Consider the following 10,180-nt stretch of genomic DNA (forward strand, 5'->3'; position numbering starts at 1 on the left):
CTTCCCCCCACCTTGTCAGAAGAGGCGGCAGCATGGGATGGTGGGTTCTCTCACCGGCTGTGAGACTTTAGGTGAGGCCCTATCTCTCTGGTCCTCAGTAGTAAAATGAGGGTGTACCTAGGGAAGCAGACTTGGCCCAGTGGTTAGGGCGTCCGTCTACCACATGGGAGGTCCGCGGTTCAAACCCGGCGCCTCCTTGACCCGTGTGGAGCTGGCCCATGCGCAGCGCTGATGCAAGCAAGGAGTGCCCTGCCATGCAGGGGTGTCCCCCGCGTAGGGGAGCCCCACGCAGAAGGAGTGCACTCCATAAGGAGAGCCACCCAGTGTGAAAGAAAGTGCAGCCTGCCCAGGAATGGTGCTGCCCACACAACAAAAGAAACACAGATTCCCGGTACCTCTGATAAGGATAGAAGCAGTCACAGAAGAACACACAGTGAATGCACACGGAGAGCAAACAACTGGGGGGTGGGGGGAAAGGGGAGAGAAATAAATAAAAAATAAATCTTAAAGTTAATAAGGTTGTACCTACTTCACAGAGCCACGGGCAGGTGAAATGAAATATCACAGGCAACACCTCATACCTGGAACCATGTATGACCCCAAGTAAGGCTCAAAATAACTTTCTTCTTGCCTCGGCCATTTCTGGGATAAGCCATCGTCCAAGTGGGCCGATGCCACACCCACAGCATCTTTGTGGGCACTGGCGCCTGAACCCATTCAAGACCTGGGATGGCATGTGACCCGGAGGGGGTGGTCTTGAGGCACCCTCAGCACCCTCTGCATCCCCTGCAAGGCCAGGCTCCTGCACCAACCCCTCTGGGGAGTGTGTCCTTCCTCTTCCTTTCCCAGCCCTGGCCACGGTCTCTCCCCAGCTGGCACGGGTGCTTCTGGAAGCAGGCCATGTGTTTCTAGACCCCGCCAGGCCCTGCCCCAGGCTCGCACTCAGGAGCCCTCCTTCTTGGCTGGGGTAAGCCTCCGAGGCATCGGTGCCACTTGCCTGCTCTGAGTGGGCAGCTGAGTGTTGAGGGAGAGGGTGGGCAAGCCTCAGTTGCATGAAAGCCTGGCTGCTGGGCAGATGACCCTCAAAATGAGAAGGGACAGAGAAGGGGCAAGAAGTGGCTGCAAGCACAGTCTTCCTTTCCTACAAACCAGCCCCCCATCGCCACACCCATCTCAAGAAGCTGCTGTCCGGACTCCTACTGACTAGAGGTCTTTGTACAAGCCTCTCAAGCCAGGCCAGAGCTCTGGAGGCTCCCTACCAGGGAAGACCCCCAGATGCACGAGGTGGGACATGAGGGCCCAGCCCTGGGTGGGTGCCAGCTGCCAGGAACAAAGTCTGGGCCACACCCCTCCCGAGAACACCCATGCCAAAGCAGGGCGGGACCCGGGCCGCAGCCCTTTGAGGCACCAGGAGGTCAGGAAAGGCTGGTTTGGGAACCTGCTCTCTGGGCACACCCAAGGCTGGGGCATCACAGGCTGTCCAACTCCAGGTGCAGCTGTGGGAGGTGGACTCTGCTTGGAGCTGGGGTCTCCTTGGTCAAGGCTGTTTTCTCTATGGTGGGTACACAGGGGACTCACAATGTTTTCCCAGAAACCCTGCCTGCAACCCCCAGCCAGGAACTGCCCACACCTAGAAGCTGGGTGGCATCCATCAGGGCTTGCCCACAACGTCCCATCAGCAGGGCATCTACAGTGCGTTTCACCCGGCAGAGGCAGCAAGGAAACAAAGAGGGAAAGGCGCAGGCTCCATCTCAGAGGCGCTCGCCAATAGTTGGCAACATGAGCCCTAGGCCAGGGCCGCTGTGACTCAGGCCTGCTGAGGAGTTCTTCAGGGTATGAGCTTCAAGGGGATGTGCAAGCTTTGGGCAGGGGGCTAGTAGTGAGAAGGCATTCCCTCAGGAGTGCTGCCTGGGAAGAGGCAGCAAAGTGGCCGTGGCTTTTGGCAGCAAGAAAACCTTAGGTCGGGGAGGTAGAGACCACACTGGGGAAGTCACTGCAGAGCAGACGGAGGGTATGAACTTGATCTCGGAGTCCTGAGGAGCTGGCTGATGAGGCCACACAGTGGTTTAAAGCTGGTGCCAGGATGGATCCAACGCAGGGAGAGAGCATGCAGTTAGGAGGGGATGATGAGGTGCAAGAGAGAGGGGTCTGAGCCAGGCCGGGCGGAGGGGGATCAGGGGAAGAGTGACTGGGGAGTCTTGGGGGCTTTGGAGCCTCAACATGACTGCTTGGTTGGCGGGGGGAGCGGGGTGGCACAGTGGGTAGGGGACTCCTGATGTGGGGAGCAGAACTGCCTGCTGCGTGTCCCCAGGACCCGGCTTCCTCTGGACCAGAAGGAAGGGGTACCAACAGGGCAAGCAGAGAGGCTGGAAGGCTCACATGGGGCAAACGGGCTCCCCCAGCTGGAAGCTCTCCCCAGCGGCCCCTCATGTCGGTGAGGTGCGGGGAGGGCTCTGCTCTGGCAGAGCTTCGAAGGATGAGGGCAGGACAGAACCCCATGGAAGGCCGAAGAACGGGCGTGAGCTGGCCAGGCCCCCTGAGAAGAGGACTGGCCTTTGGGGTGGCCGTGGGTGGCACAACCGGGGAGCTTTCGCCAGGCCTAGGGGCTTCAAGGCAGGAGAGGGCAGCCAGGGCGTGAGAGAGTGCTGGAAGGCCCGGCCAGGGGTGCAGTGGCTGCCACGGGGGAGGAGGGAAGTAGGGAGACTAGGGCCCCAGTCTGCCTAGAATTGTTCCCACTTCAGGACTGCAAGTCCTGGGCCCAGAACACCCCTCAGTCCCAGGCAGAGCTGGACATTTGGTCACCCTCGGGCTAAGAGGGTGCTTCGGGGGGTGGAGACAGGCAGAGCCTGGAGGCTGAGGAGGAAACACCAACAAGGCTGCTGCGGCCGTGGGGGAGGTTCTCCAGGGCTGAACAAGGGGGGAGACCGCGAGGCTGGGAAAGCAAATAGGTCATCAATGTTTATCCTGATAACAATAATCACAGCTCCTTGCTCTTGCATCTGACACCTCCAGAGCCCCCTTGCACCTATGATGTCATCTGAGCTCTTTGAGCTTTGAAACCTGTGAATCAGCCTGGGCGGATGATATTAGCTTCTGCATGGAGAGCAGGTCAGGGACCTGCCTGGCAGTGTCCGTGGCGGGGCCGCCCTGAATAACTGAGGCCAGATTCTCTCCAGCCCACGCCCAGGGCAGGGACACCTTTGTCCCCATGCCATGAAGAATCTGCCCACCCACAGGATGTTAAGGTGCCTGGCTGTCCTGCCCCCTGTCCACCCCACAGGGGGCAGGGGCCCCTGGCTGGCTCGGCTGGTCAGGCACTGGTGCCTCCTCTCTCCCTCCTGCTGGTTGGACCCAGACCCCCTGCTCAGACCCTGGCCCCAGAGCTGCCGAGAACTGAGGTCCTGAACCTCGAGCCCTGAGCATGGAGCCGCCCACCCGACTCCTCAGCAGGGCAGCCCCACTTTCCTCCTTGGGGGTCTGGGAGGATGCGAGCCTCTCCTTTGGGCTCCCTGCCAAAGGCTTGGGACCAGGGCTGGGGAAGTTACGTTGCTGGGTTCCCTAAGGAGAAGAGGAGGATTCCTGGAAGAATTCCTGGGAGGCTGGTGAGGACAGGGCATGGTGGGCCGCAGGTGGACCATCAGGGGTGTAGGCTGGAGGGCCAGGGGCACTAGAGGCCCACCCTTGGAAAGCTCCCCGGAGCTCCAGCCTCCCCAGGCTCAGCCCACCCTCCAAGCCCTGGCTTCTGGCTCCCACCAGCCTGCAGTAGATGACTGCTGAATGGATTACTAGCTCCTGGGCTAGTAAGGAACAAAAGTCCTTTGCCCATAACATTACCAAAGCGGGCTGGAATTTGTCAAAAGAGCAATCCTAAAAGGAGGGATGATGTGACGTGGAGAAGGGGCCCAGGCTTTAGATTCAGACCATCCCTGCCTGGGACCTGCTGCACCCTGGTCGGGCAGCCTTGGACTAAGCTCTTAACTTCTCTCAATCACAGTTTTTTATCTACAAAAGGAGAAATGATAATAACACCTACCTCCAATAGCTGTCGAGCTGACAGATACTGTAAAAAGTACCTGGCATGCAGAAATACTCTGCTTTCTTGCCCACCATGGAAAAAGAGGAGAATCCTCTTTTACCTCCTTTTCATTTTTCAGATGTTTTTAGGATCTGATTGTTACTTTTGTTTTTACACCTCTAATTGAGATGAAATTGACATGCAGGGAAGTGGTTTGGCTCACCTGATAGAGTGTCTGCCTACCAAATGGAGTGTCCAGGGTTCAATACCCAGGGCCTCCTGACCCATGTGGTGACCTGGCCCACGCACAGTGCTGCCACACGCAAGGTATGCTGTGCCACGTAGGGGTGTCCCCTGCGTAGGGGTGCCCCACACGCAAGGAGTGAGCCCCACAAGGATAGCTGCCCCGCACAAAAAAAGTGCAGCCCACCCAGGAGTGGTGCCACACACAGAGCTGATGCAGCAAGATAACGCAACAAAAAAAGTGACACCGTTTCCCGGTGCCACATGACAAGAATGCAAGCGAACATAGAACACACAGTGAATGGACACAGAGAGCAGACAATGGGGGGGGGGGGGGGGGGGAAGGGGGAAAGGGAGAGAAATAAATAAAATCTTAAAAAAAATTGACATACAATAAACAGCACATATTTAAACATACAATATGATAAATTTTGGCATATGTATACTTCCAGGAAACCACTGCCACAATCAAGAGAATGACCATATCCATTATGTTCTTTTTTTTTTTTAAGATTTATTTTTTATTTCTCTTCCCTTCCCCCCCAACCCCCCGTTGTCTGCTCTCTGTGTCCATTTGCTGTGTGTTTTTCTTTGTCCACTTCTGTTGTTGTCAGCGGCACGGGAATCTGTGTTTCTTTTTGTTGTGTCATCTTGTTGTGTCAGCCCTCCGTGTGTGCGGCACCATTCCTGGGCAGGCTGCACTTTCTTTCACACTGGGCGGCTCACCTTACGGGTGCACTTCTTGTGCGTGGGGCTCCCCTACGCGGGGACACCCTTGCGTGGGAGGGCACTCCTTGCGTGCATCAGCACTGCGCATGGGCCAGCTCCACATGGGTCAAGGAGGCCCGGATTTGAACCGCGGACCTCCCATGTGGTAGACGGATGCCCTAACCACTGGGCCAAGTCCACTTCCCTCCATTATGGATGTGTTTACTTTCCTTGACTGCTCAAGCAAATACCATGTAATTGACTTAAACAGTGAGAATGTATTAGCTCACAGTTTTGGGGCTAAGAGAAAGTCCAAATTCAGGATTCATCAAGGGAAGGTTTCCTTCCCAAATACTGACATCCTGGGGCTGGCTGCTGGTGGTCCCTGATTCTGGCTCCTCTGCACATGACAAGGCACATGGCAGCCTCTCTTGGCCTCTCCGTTCTCTTCCAGGTTCCACTGAATTTCAGTTTCTTACTTCTATGGCTTTCTCTCTCTTCTGGGTTCTGTTTATAAAGGACTGCAGTAATAGGATTAAGACCCATCCTGATTGAGGCAGGCCTAACTGAAGTAGCCTCTTCAAAAAGTCCTACTTAAGGGAAACGGACTTGGCCCAGTGGTTAGGACATCCGTCTACCACATGGGAGGTCCGCGGTTCAAACCCCGGGCCTCCTTGACCCGTGTACAGCTGGCCCATGCGCAGTGCAGATGCGCGCAAGGAGTGCCCCCCCACACAGGGGTGTCCCCTCGTAGGGGAGCCCCAAGCGCAATGAGTGCACCCCGTAAGGAGAGCCGCCCAGCGTGAAAGAAAGTGCAGCCTGCCCAGGAATGGCACTGCCCACACTTCCCATGCCGCTGACGACAACAGAAGCGGACAAAGAAACAAGACGCAGCAAATAGACACAGAGAACAGACAACCGGGGGGAGGGTGGGGGGGGGGGGCGGAATAAATAAATAAATCTTTAAAAAAAAAAAAAAGTCCTACTTAAAATGGCTTCATACCCGCAGGAATGGGTGACACTTAAGAACATGTTCTTCTGGGGAACATCTCCAAACCACCACAGCCCTGGAAGTTTCCTTCTACCCCTTTCTAATCCCTCCTTCCACCCCTCCCCACCCTCAGTACCCCATCCCCAGGCAATCACTGATCTGCTTTCTAGCCCAATAGATTAGTTTGCACTTTTTAGAATTTTATAAAATTCTAGGGCTTTATAAACAGAATCATACAGTATATATTTCTTTTTTTTCAAAACAAGATTTATTTATTTATCCTCCCCCCCACACACCCCTTGTCTGCTCTCTGTGTCCATCCACTGTGCATTCTTCTGTGTCTGCTTGTCTTCTCTTTAGGTGGCACTAGGAACCGGTCCTGGGACCTTCTGGAGTGGGAGAGAAATGCTCAATCTCTTGTACCACCTCAGCTCCCTGATCTGGTGTGTCTCTTATTGTCTCTCCTCTGTGTCTCTTTTTGTTGTGTCATCTTGCTGTGCCAGCTCTCTGCTGGGGCCAGCTTGCCACATGGGCCACCTCCTCTTCACAGGAGGTCCCAGGAATCGAATCTAACCCTGAACTTCCCCTATGGTAGATGGAAGCCCAATCGCTTGAGCCATATCTACTTTCCTATGTATTCTTGTCTGACTTCTTTCACTCAGGATAATTATTCTGAGGTTCAGACATGTTGTAATGAGTACCAATAATTCATTCCTTTTTACTGCTGCATAGTATTCTATTGAACACATATACCACAATTTGTTTATCCATTTATCTATTGATTGACATTTGAAATGTTCCCAGCTTTTAGCTAATTCAAGTAAAGCTGCTATAAACATTCATGTATAAGTCTTTGTGAGGACCCAGGTTTTAATTTTTCTTGGGTGTATGCTGTTGTTATTTTTTAATAGACATTTATTTTTTAGAGCAGTTTTAGGCTCATAGAAAAGTTCCCCAGAAAGTAGAGTTCCCACATACCACGCCCACCCCCTTTACTCCTATTGTTAACATCTTGCATTAACACGGCACAACTGATTAACCAATATTGATGCATTATTATTAACTAAAGTTTGTGATTTACATTAGGGTTCATTCTGTTGTACAGTTCTATGCGTAATATCATGTATCCACCATTACAGTATCCTATGGAATAGTTTCACTGTCCTAAAATGCCCTGTGTGCCACTTATTCATCCCTCCCTCCTCCTAAATCCCTGGGAACCACTGATCTTTTTATTGGCTTTATAGTTTTGCCTTTTCCAGAATGTCATGTAGTTGGAATCATATAGCATGCGGCCTTTTAAGACTGGCTTCTTTCACTTGGCACTATTAAGATTTCTCCATGTCTTTTCCTGGTTTTGATAGCTCATTTGTTTTTATCAATGCATAATATTCCAGTGTACGGATGTTTATACATTCACCTTTAAAGACTTCTTGGGTGCTTCCAATTTGGGGCAATTATGAATAAAGCTGCTAGAGACCTTATGTGTTACCTTTATAAAATGAATTTAATATAATTCAAATGCAACTGGTTCATCCAGGCTCTTTACAGCAATCCTGGAAATGGTGGCTCTTGTTACCTTCTCTTGTTTTAGATCTCACATGGTTCTCGTTCTCCTTGACTGAAAAGGAAGCCTATTGGAGCCCCTCTGCGCAGACAAGGATGGGGAATCTTACATGGCCTCAGTTTTGCCACAGCATGGCGAGCCAAAGTGGGAGCAGCACGAGCTCAGGTGTGGGGAAGGGGGCCTGAGTGCATGGACCAGCAGCTGCTGCTGCCTCTTTCTTTTCCAGAAAAAAACGAATTTAATTTTTGCAGAGCGGGTATAGCTCTGTGGTTTAGCATCAGCTTCACATATAAGAAGAGGTCCTAGGTTCAAACCCCGGTACCTCCTAAAAGAAAAAAAAAATTTTTTTAAAAGATACTTTAGGGAAACGGACTTTGGCCCAGTGGTTAGGGCGTCCGTCTACCATATGGGAGGTCCGCGGTTCAAACCCCGGGCCTCCTTGACCCGTGTGGAGCTGGCCATGCGTAGTGCTGGTGCGTGCAAGGAGTGCCGTGCCACGCAAGGGTGTCCCCCGCGTGAGGGAGCCCCACGCACAAGGAGTGCGCCCGTGAGGAAAGCCGCCCAGCGTGAAAAGAAAGTGCAGCCTGCCCAGGAATGGCGCCGCCCACACTTCCCGTGCCGCTGACGACAACAGAAGCGGACAAAGAAACAAGACGCAGCAAATAGACACCAAGAACAGACAACCAGGGGAGGGGGGGGGGAATTAAATAAATAAATAAATAAATAAATCTTAAAAAAAAAAAGAAAAAGTAAGACTTTATTTAAAAAAATAAAAATAAAAAAATAAAGGTACTTTAAAAAGAGAAAGAGAGAATAAACACAAAAAATATAAACACAGAAATGAAGGCCAGTTATTATCCAACAAGATCAAAACTCCGAATCTTCATTCACTCACCAAGTATTTACTGGGCACCTCCTATGTGCCCGACACTGGACCAGTCCCTGGAAATGCAAAAGTGACTAAGGGCCACAGTTTTCCCTGCAGTGGAGGAGCAGACAGTGTAGTGAGAGCAAGAGGCATTAGAAGGAAGAACACAGGGAGACAGGAGAGGAAACAGGGCAAATGGCCTGGGTGGGGGGCATACCGGAAGCCAGCCTGCCGGAGCCCACAGAGCAAGGGGCCCGGCGCCCCCAGGGGGGTCACAGGGGCCATGCGGGGCCCGGCCCTGAGGGCTTGCAGAGGGCAGAGCAAGGCGGCAGCCCTGACTCCAAAACCCTAAGCCCCCTTCCTGCTCTCCTAGACCCCTTCCCTAAAGCTCCCTTTTCTGACTTGTGCAACTTCCACTCCCAGGCTAGCTCCCTGGGCTGGGGGAACAGGTTTGAGAACTCAGGCCTGGAGCTGAGCACCCAGGGTCCCCCCATCAGGGTCACTATTTCCTCCCCGACCTGTGGAAGGAGGCGATCATCCTATCTATCTTGCAGGAATCGGTGGGTTCGCTAATGTGGGCAGAGCCCTAATGGGTACCCCGGCTTTCGGGAGGAGCTCCGCAAGGGGTTAGGGGGCTCCTGGGCGCTGCCCTGTGTCTACGGCATCCCAATACCAGGCCAATCTGTTCCCCACTTCCCTCTCCTCCCACCCCATCCCCGCCCTGATCTTTGCCCAGCTAAGGATTAGCCCACCCCCGTGCACCTGCCCCATCTCGGCCCCTCCCTATGCTATACAAACACACCTAAGGACAGACAGAGCCCCAGCTTTCCTCCTGCCCCCTGTTCTGCAAGCTCAGGTGAGGGTCTGGCTCTGTATGGGCAGGGGGCAGGAGGTCTCTGTGAGAGGGTGTTTGTGTGTGTGGTTGTGCTTGCTCAGAGGGCCCTGTGTCCCTCTGCTTGTGTGTGTGCATATTTAATTGGACCTATGCCTTTGTGAGATGTCATGTGTCTGTGTGCATTGCTTTGTGTCTCTCAAGAGTGCAACGTGTATCTGGGTTGCTGGGTGTTGCGTGTGTGCCTGCCCCCCTGCCCTGCCCCCCGCCTGGGCTGGGCCCCTGTGCCTCTGCCCTCCATTTGAGTTATAATTGGATTTTTTCTTTTTTTTTTCCCTTTTAACAAATCAATTTTATTGATATATACTAATAAAGCATACAATTCATCCAAAGAGTAATGGGATTCACAGCCTCTGCCATGCCCAGGCAGAGGAGTTCAGTGGAGGGTTGACGGGATTGCACCAGGTCCCTTCCAGAGCAGCCACCTCCTGTCCCTCAAACACCTTGGTGGGCATGGGGGTAAAGCAGCTCTGGCTTCCAGGCCTGAGCCAGGAACCCCTCCCTGCCCAAAGCCTGTCACCTCTTTTCTCCTTTTTCCAACCCAGATCCTGTTCACTCTCCCAAGCCAGCCCCATGGGGCTCTTCCTGCCCCGGCCTCCCCACTCACTAGATGAAGGACGAGGGGCAGGAAGGACTGTGGGCACAAGTCAGGGGCTGACCTAACCGAGCACCTGTGGCACAAGTAGAAGGCCACGAAAAGGGGTGGCTCTGGGGGTGCTGTAGGGGGCGCGACCTACGAGAGGCTGGGCTTTTGCTTTAGGGCCTGTGTGTGTATGTGAACATTTGAGCTTGTGAGTTCAGCAAACATATGAGTTCCTGAGAGCCCTGTGGCCACATCCTATATTCTGACTTGGGGGTCAGAAAAAAAAAAAGAATGTACTGTGTTTGCACTGGGT

The sequence above is a fragment of the Dasypus novemcinctus genome, chromosome 3, assembly GCF_030445035.2.
Source record: "Dasypus novemcinctus isolate mDasNov1 chromosome 3, mDasNov1.1.hap2, whole genome shotgun sequence".
Classification (NCBI taxonomy): Eukaryota; Metazoa; Chordata; class Mammalia; order Cingulata; family Dasypodidae; genus Dasypus; species Dasypus novemcinctus.